The following is a 9,749-nucleotide window of genomic DNA, read 5'->3' on the forward strand; positions in this document are numbered from 1 at the left end:
TACATATTATGTGATTGCGACTACTCATCTAGACGTCCAGAATTATGATGTCCATCTCGCAGAAAATCACTGACAAATTCAAATGAAACTATTTCTGAATCTACAATTTTCTACGACGTACCTTGGTCTTTATACACCAGGGTAGTCAGAACCAATCTGAAAAGCTTGTAAGGATATTTTAGGGCTGGTTTTGCTGAGAAATAATTGTTAAGAAGAAAATTCGATACCCTTTATCGTTTCCGATTTAATTAGCATTGAAGTCAACCAATCAGGTCGTTGATGCTCAAATCGAGTAGCCTGCCAGAAACGGTGTTGCCAAACGTGCTTTTCGTTTGCTTTCCTCAAAGCGAACAAGAGAGGGTAACAAAAACTGGACATGGCTCAGCAGCAAGGCTCGAACCAGAGCGAACGACTGAGGAGATTCGCCCATTATCTTCTACGCTATGAGAAAAAGTGAGAATATTTGTGTCTGGCAGGATCGCTGAAGTGACATACGCGGTGCGCTATAATTCACTTCCGGTTGCCAAGCGTATACTGATATCGCGCGGCAGCAGGATGTTGTGGGTTTGATAACAGCAGCTGCATGAATAACGTTTGTCACCAGGCGGCGTCAGTTGTCGAGCAGCCGCACGAGCAGCAGTACGGAGTAGTGATGGGCTAAACTGCGATTTTCCGATATCAGTGATTTCTGTGAATGCTACTTTTCAGTATCTGTTATTCTTAACTGTGATTTGTCGCAGTTAAGGAACATAGGTCGTGTATCCTTCCGCCACTGCTATTTCTGCTACTTCCGCGATTTCTGCTACTTCTGCGATTTCTGTTACTCCTGCGATTTCTGCGACTTCTGCGATTTCTGTGACTTCTGCTACTTCTGCGATTTCTGTGACTCCTGCGATTTCTGCGACTTACCGCTGTATGAAAAAGTTACATCTGTCCACACAGAAAATTGCATCTCAACAAACCTGTCATTGGTAAGTATGTTTTACGTTTTTTCTTCCGTTGGCTTTAATTTTTTATTAAAGAAACAACTGTGAAAATATTAATAGTGTAATTAATATGTAAGTAGCTGTACAGTACCGTGTTTAGAAAATGAATTCTAACATATTGTTATGTTCACAGGTACCTGAACTACATTTCAGTCACTCAGTAAAGTGATAACTCAAAATATCATTGTCAACAGATCTGAAGAAATTGTCACTGCGTCTTTAGACCGTTTTCGTCAGATGAGAGGTTCGTTTCTAAGCGTTTCGATGGACTTAATTACTTCAGTGAGATCGTTCTTGCAAATGTGATATTCATTATAGCAAATATTAGCAATCTACTCTGTCAATTATATTGCTAGTAATTAGTGACAGCAAAAATTGTTTAAAATCCTTGTGTTTTTGCAGACGCAGTTCTGACTCTGATTACTGGTTGCTGTACGTATCTATCCACATCAAGGCTGTTGAGAGAGACTCGTGAAGATTCAAGACAGCTCGTAGAGGATTTGCAGTTTAAAAGTGAAATAAGTGTGTGAATGATGAAACTGTGTTTTATTGAAGTTGTTGTGCGATTTTAAAGGAATAATAAATGATATATACAGTGAGTGAATAATAAAAATCTCATTTTCCACATGTTAAGCCGTCCAATACCCGTAATTTTCCGCCACTTACTTATTGGTAAACACTTGTTGGAGAGTGACATGCCGCCCCCCCCCCCCCCCCTTTCTCCACAATCTTGGTGTGGCACTGATCTGTAACATATCCCGAAGTCTACAATGTGCATTTTGAGGCTGTTGATATGAAAGTGGGAAGTACACATCATCCAGTTAAATCAGGAATAGCTTAAGTGCATTACTTGAAAGTAACACAGAAAAAGCTTACTTATGTAGGTGGTAGTAGTGTCGGCAAAAAGTTCTTGTGTGTGAAGTTGCCATGTAGAACACCAGGTGTAAAACTTTTCTCCCGAGTCTTAAACTGTGTCGGAACAAAAGTGAGGCATTCATATGACTCAATAATACTGTTTTCATTTCACTGCACTTATACAGATGTCTGAGTTCTGCTGTGTTAACATTGCAAAGTCTTGTAGGCATGTGGAGTTTTAACCAAAACTGTCATATTGGAAGCAGAATCAAACACATTTGTTACGTTACTTGATATTTTCAGGAGAAAAAGGCAATGTTGCTTCTTATTAATATAATACATTCAGAGTCACAGCAGTATTTGACCAACCATAAGTGATGCTGAATGTGCATGTCGTCATATAATATGAAGGGCTTATTTCAATAGTGGTACAAGTCCATTACCTCCACTATTCTGTCTATAATGCTTCTGAAATTAATGATCCAAACAAACATAAATAAAGGTTCATCTCTAGCAAGAAGCCATATGCTTGAATATTTCTGGTATCTCAACTGCAGATTTTTCAGCGCTCACTTAACTTTACGACTCTGTATCTCAAAATGAACAAAAATGGACTTGTGCCACTATTGAAATAAGCCCTTCATATGCACAAACAGCACATCGATCTCGTGAGGCACAAGGCTCTCATAACGAAGTACGTACGTCGGTCAACAGATGGCACTAGGAAAAGTATGTTAACTGCGCTTTTTAGTTGCTACTTGCGACTCTTAGTTGCGACTTGTCACGGAAATCGCAGTTTGACTCGATAGCGTGTCGCAGAGATGAGCGTAGTACGAACTTTGGCCAACAGATGGCACTGTTAACTGCGCTTTTTAGTCGCTACTTGCGACTTCTACTGCGACTTGTCACTGAAATCGCAGAAAGGAGTATGGAATTCGGCCAACAGATGGCTCACGGCGTTGAATGTGAAATGCTACTTGCGACTGCTAACTGTGACTGAAATCGCAGCTAGATTTTGTAAAGTTGTTATTGTGATATCTGTGACTTCTCAATCACTGTGATTTCTAACAGATACGCGATTTCCTGCCCACCACTAGTACGGAGCCACAGATGCCGCGTTACTACAGGAGGAGCAGGCGTTCAAGCCACACAATTTATAAAGCTGTAGACAACATTGACACTAATGTTCATAATGTTAATGGGCAGGTGTTTTTGCATGGCCCTTCCGTTTTGCTAATTAAATTGGAAACTGCGGAACGTATCGAATATTTTCCTTAACATTTACTGTCGGCACAATCTACCCTGCATCACCTTTCTAAGATTTTCAGACTGTTTCTGACTGCCCTGTATATTTGTGAGAAGGCAGTTATTATTTTGTTGCTACAATTGTTTGCCTTATTTATCTCACGCTAGGAAGCTAGCGCTGAGTACGATGCGAAGCTGAATTAAGTGCGCCGCGCGGGATTAACTGAGTGGTCAGAGGCACTGCAGTCATGGACTGTGCGGTCGATCCCGGCGGAGGTTCGAGTCGTCTCTCGGGCATGGGTGTGTGTGTTTGTCCGTAGGATGATTTAGATTAAGTAGTGTGTAAGCTTAGGAACTGATGACCTTAGCAGTTAAGTCCCATACGATTTCACACACATTTTTTTCTTTGAATTAAGTGCAGCTGGACACCATTGGTAAGAAGACAAACTTCTCAGGAAGACCATTATTTCGCTCAATTTACTCGCGAAATGCTAGCGTCGATTAAGGCAAAATAGAGGAAACCACACAAGAATCGTATGTGCTTGCTGTACTAATTATCTTACACCCCAGGTGTAATATTTAGGAGGTTATCCAAGTTCGTTCAGGAAAACGCCTTGCTGGTCACCTATCTTCGGTTCAAAAAACAGGGTATATTACTAGCTAAAATATGGAAACACACAGAACCTAGTTTGCACGATTCACAGACCGATATTACACACGATTTTTCTCCTTAAATGATGACTATGGTATCCGGCCACAAAGCGAATACAAATGAGAGCCAAATCAAGAAATATCGGAACCAAACAAAACACGAACCCGGGTCATGGGAGAAGCGCAACTAGAAGAAGATGAAGAATAAGAAGAGGAAGAAGGAAACAAGATTTGCTGTACTTTCGTTTCTTCTATTCGCGCAGCCGGCCTCGCGGTTCTAGGCGCTTCAGTCTGGAACCCCGCGACCGCTACGGTCGCAGGTTCAAATCCTGCCTCGGGCACAGATGTGTGTGATGTCCTTAGGTTAGTTAGGTTTAAGTAGTTCTGAGTTCTAGGGGACTTATGACCTCAGATGTTAAGTCCCATAGTGCTCAGAGCCATTTGAACCATTTTTTTTTTCTATTTGCGTATGGGACGAGAGAAAAACACCTTTCTAGCAGTGGACCTGCACTGCAATTTTTCAGTAAGTACGAAGTATTTCTGTGAATATTATTAGTTGATCTGTGTGTCTTATAGGCTGACTGTAATGCCGGCTAATCATGAAAATATATGCGACGCAAAATTTGAATACGTTGTTCTTAGCTATTTTTATAGACGTTTGTCAGTAATTTATTATTTATGTGACGCAGAATCGTTTGTAGCGGCAAGCAGATGTTCGTCCAGGAGGCGAGACTGGCAGCGACAGCTGTGACTAAGTTAGCAGCGGTGTGTCATGACTACACGTGCGACCGCATCGTAAAAACTTCCGTTACGCGTCGCTACTAGTGGCTGAGGCGGCAGGTAAAATTAGCTGACTGACGGAGACGACAGCCGATACTGGCGAGTGGCAGGTTGCCTCTGCGGTCTCGCATCGTGTACTTATTTCACTGGCTGTCTGCATTGTTTAAGGAAAATATATGAGGAGTCCTTATTTCTGGCTGCCACAACACTCGTGTACTTATTTAACTGTCTATCTGCATTGGTTAAAGAAAATATATAAAGAGGTCTTATTTCTGGCTGCCACAACACTCGTGGCAGCACGATGTAAAAATTAAACACAGAAAGAAAAATAAGGAATACGTGTCCTTTTGGAATAGATTATTAGTGACGGGAATGTTCTAAAACAATGTTAACAGGATGTCTTCCACATCACTGTTTGCTCATAGTGCCATATTACACTACTGGCCATTAAAATTGCTACACCACAAAGGTGACGTGCTAGAGACGCGAAATTTAACTGACAGGAAGAAGATGCTGTGATATGCAAACAATTAGCTGTCCAGAGCATTCACACAAGGTTGGCGCCGGTCGCGACACCTACAACGTGCTGACACGAGGAAAGTTTCCAACCGATTTCTCATACACAAACAGCAGTTGACCGGCGTTGCCTGATGAAACGTTGTTGTGATGCCTCGTGTAAGGAGGAGAAATGCGTACCATCACGTTTCCGACGTCGATAAAGGTCGGATTGTAGCCTATCGCGATTCCGGTTTATCGTATCGCGACATTGCTGCTCGCGTTGGTCGAGATCCAATGACTGTTAGCAGAATTTGGAATCGGTGGGTTTAGGAGGGTAATACGGAACGCCGTGCTGGATCCAAACGGCCTCGTATCACTAGCAGTCGAGATGACAGGCATCTTATCCCCATGGCTGTAACGTATCGTGTAGCCACGTCTCGATCCCCGAGTCAACAGATGGGGACGTTTGCAAGACAAAAACCATCTGCACGAACAGTTCGACGACTTTTACCGCAGCATGGACTATCACCTCGGAGACCATGTCTGCGGTTACCCTTGACGCTGCATCACAGACAAGAGCGCCAGCGATGGTGTACTCATTGACGAACCTGTGTGCACGAATGGCAAAACGTTGTTTTTTCGGATGAATCCAAGTTCTGTTTACAGCATCATGATGGTCTCATCCGTGTGTTTGGATACATCGTGGTGAACGCACATTGGAAGCGTGTATTCGTCATCGCCATACTGGCGTATCACCCGGCGTGATGGTATGGGGTGCCATTGGTTACACGTCTCGGTCACCTCTTGTTCGCATTGACGGCACTTTGAACAGTGGACGTTACATTTATTTATTTATTTATTGTTCCGTGGGACCAAATTAACAAGAAGTCTCCATAGTCATGGAACGAGTCAATACATGAAATTATAACGCGATATTAGAAACATTTCAGATGTGTTAGGAACCGTGGCTCTATTCTTCATTCGATCCCTGCGAAACCCTACATTTCAGCAGGATAATGCACGGCCGCACGTTGCAGGTCCTGTACGGGCCTTTCTGGATACAGCAAATGTTCGACTTCTGCCCTGGCCAGCACATTCTCCAGATCTCTCACCAACTGATAACGTCTGGTCAATGGTGGCCGAGCAACTGGCTCGTCACAATACGCCTGTCTCCACTCTTGATGAACTGTGGTATCGTGTTGAAGCAGCATGGGCAGCTGTACCTGTACACGCCATCCAAGCTCTGTTTGACTCAATGACCAGACGTATCAAGGCCGTTATTACGGCCAGAGATGGTTGTTCTGGGTATTGATTTCTCAGGATCTATGCACCCAAATTGCGTGAAAATGTAATCACATGTCAGTTCTAGTATAATATATTTGTCCAATGAATACCCGTTTATTATCTGCATTTCTTCTTGGTGTAGCAATTTTAATGGCCAGTAGTGTAGTACAGAGGGGTCTCACTATGAAGGAAACTAATGTAATAGTTTCTAGTTTTCTGCTCTGTAGTAATTTTATAATATTTCTCAGCAAACCAAAACATTACAGAAAGCTGACTCTAAGATCTTCAGATTAATATTGTATGTTGGAGAAGCTGAGCCAGTAAATACTTTTTATGTATAAAGCACAAAAAATTACTACGACTTTTAATCTCTTCTCAGTTCCGTCAGCTGCTGATCGAGACTTCTCAAGCTTGGAGCTGGCTCTAGATGTTTGCTACTGCGAAAACGGCACGTCCTGAAATGAAGAAGGAAATTTCACTGTTGCTTCGTCATGAGTAATTAGCACATAATTACCTTTTGTAAAGAAAACCGGAACTCAGATTGACAGGGGTGGAAGAGTAAAAAATGCGTCTTTGTTGAAAGGAAAATAGCAGCATTTACCTGACGCTTCTTAGTGAAATACTGGGTATACTATTTTAGGGACGGTGATCTAAGTAATAATCTATTTTGTGATTATCGTGCTGCTAGTTAGAACTGTTGTGACTTGGCAATACAGCCAAGCCACTATGAGAAGAAGCCGAAAGGCACGCGTTTAAGCTCACGCAGGCTGGCGTGAGGTCTGGAACAGTAAGAGGAATAGAGACTAGCAAAAAAGGTACGTAGCTTCTGGAATACTTAACTTTAATCCATAATTGGTGAACATCGGTCTGACGGTACATGCATCACAAGATAAATAGCAAATGATAATGGCGCCTTGCTAGGTCGTAGCAAATGACGTAGCTGAAGGCTATGCTAACTATCGTCTCGGCAAATGAGAGCGTAATTTGTCAGTGAACCATCGCTAGCAAAGTCGGCTGTACAACTGGAGCGAGTGCTAGGAAGTCTCTCTAGACCTGCCGTGTGGCGGTGCTCGGTCTGCAATCACTGATAGTGGCGACACGCGGGTCCGACGTATACTAACGGACCGCGGCCGATTTAAAGGCTACCACCTAGCAAGTGTGGTGTCTGGCGGTGACACCACAAGAACAGAGTTACTTCATGCATAGCACTACTTTGGTTACCCGGTTTTCAAAGAAACTGGGAGGGGGATTAGAGAAAGCACAGTCATCTTACTACCGCTGGTAATGGACTTTCTACGGTATCGTCCCTATCCGATCGGCCACGCTTTCAAATATGGGCGTCACCAGAGACGTCACTGAGTTCCGTAGAGCCACCCCCGCGACACCAGTGCGCTGCCACGAACGACTACGCCACTGCCAATGAGATGCAAGCGTTTCCTCTCCGGCGCTCCAGAGGTGGATGTTCATCCACTGGCCCCATTTTATGTGTTTACCAATCGAATGACATTTACAGACTTCCATAGTGGCCAGGGCTCGACATCTTCTGAATACACCTTGAAGAGTGACAGCCGGCCGCTGTGGCCGATAGGTTCTAGGCGCTTCAGTCTGGAACCGCGCTGCTGCTACGGTCGCAGTTTCGAATCCTCCCTCGGGCATGGATGTGTGTGATGTCTTTAGGTTAGTTAGGTTTAAGTAGTTCTAAGTTCTAGGGGACTGATGACCACAGATGTTAAGTCCCATAGTGTTCAGAGCCATTTGAAGAGTGACACAGTTATTAAACTTTTGTCTGTAAATGTTTCAACATGCAAATCGAATGTAAGCTGCTGACGCTGAAATCCAGCAACACAGTTATGTATTATTTTTACTATTTGATATTAGATGTGGAATAAATTAATATCTACATTCTCTGTTCATGAACGGCATCTATTGCTCGCTCCTGAGTCCACTAAAGAACCTCATAGCGTGCAAACATAACACTTTGATTAGACATTTTTTTACGATTTTTGTAATAACAAACAGACTGAATGCCTCGGCATTTGACCTCCTTCCTTGCTGGACAACGTTGCCTTACAGAAGTTGACACGCAGATACGCAGTTAATAATTAAGAAAAAATAAATAAATGAAACGCCGCTTTATTCGACAAGAGAAAGAATATGGGTGAATATTGTAGGATCTGAGAAGGGAGGTTTATGTTCAGTACAAACTGTATGCTTCCCTTCTATTCATATTGGTTCGTAATGGTGGATGTGCCAGAAGCACGAAAGTTTTGCAGATCAAAATGTCTTTGCCCTTAAGACGTAGATTTCAAAATTAACAGTACAGAAGCAAACGTTTAGCTTCGAGGAGCTGTATCATGAGAGAGGCTAAGAGCAGATTCTAAACTGTATCCTATATGCCGTAGTGTCGCGAGATTATTAGAGGCTCTCTTTGACTGTAATCGCCGGTCCGATGACACCTAAAATTACAGTTTAGTAAGGTGCATTATTTGTTGCAGTATGTGTTTTTTCTGTTACTTCAAATTCTGCATTCTTTCCTGTTTGCTGTGACGAATGAACGCGAGATCAAGTGCTACAAATTGGAAGTCGGATCGCGCTGTATATATCCAATCGCTAGCCACCACACGCCGAAGGTTGATCGATTGATTGATTTTGGGGAGTGGACCAAACAGCGAGGTCATCGGTCCCATCGGGTTAGGGAAGGATGGGGAAGGAAGTCGGCCGTGCCCTTTCGAAGGAACCATCACGGAATTTGCCTGGAGCGATTTAGGTAAATCACGGAAAAACTAAATCAGGATAGCCGGACGCGGATTTGATCCGTCGTCCTCCCAAACGCGAGTCCAGTGTGCTAACCACTGTCCCACCTCGCTCGGTCGCGCAGAAGGCATTGTCCTCATTTTCTCCATGTAAATTATTCATTGAATTTTCTATCGTGTTACTGATTTTGAGGCATACATTTTGTTCTGAAGTTATGGAGGTGTTACTAACTATGCAGCAACTTTACTACATGTGAGTAAATACGATAAACTTTCGAAGAGAGCTGGAGATATTATTTCTGGTGCAATAATGTATATTCTATTACAAAAGTAGTGGGAGAATTTCTTAATGTTCCAACGAAGTGTATCATATGTTTTGCACTATTAATGGTTGAGTTCAAGTTTAGTCTATATGCGAGAAGTTGAGGATTTATAATTTTGAACAATATACTGAAGATTAGATGATGGGTAGATCACATAACGAATGAGGAGGTATTGAATATAATTGGAGAGAAGAGAAATTTGTGGCACAACTTGACTATAAGAAGGGATCGGTAGGTAGGGCATATCCTGAGGCATCAAGGGATCACCAATTTAATATTGTAGGGCAGTGTGGAGGGTAAAAATCTTAGAGGGTGAGCAAGAGATGAATACAGTAACCAGATTCAGAAGGATGTAGGTTGCAGTAGGTACTGGG

At 42.8% G+C, this 9,749-nt stretch overlaps 1 long non-coding RNA gene across 1 annotated transcript; it reads left to right on the forward strand.

Annotated features, from left to right (window-relative positions):
- The first annotated feature begins 626 nt into the window (after window positions 1–626).
- LOC126469625 (uncharacterized) lies at window positions 627–1,554 on the forward strand. Its single transcript, XR_007586030.1, has 3 exons — window positions 627–971; window positions 1,120–1,230; window positions 1,389–1,554. It is a non-coding gene; the product is annotated as an uncharacterized LOC126469625 (long non-coding RNA).
- The last annotated feature ends 8,195 nt before the right edge of the window (window positions 1,555–9,749 follow it).

Source organism: Schistocerca serialis, chromosome 3 (genome assembly GCF_023864345.2).
Source record: "Schistocerca serialis cubense isolate TAMUIC-IGC-003099 chromosome 3, iqSchSeri2.2, whole genome shotgun sequence".
NCBI lineage: Eukaryota > Metazoa > Arthropoda > Insecta > Orthoptera > Acrididae > Schistocerca > Schistocerca serialis.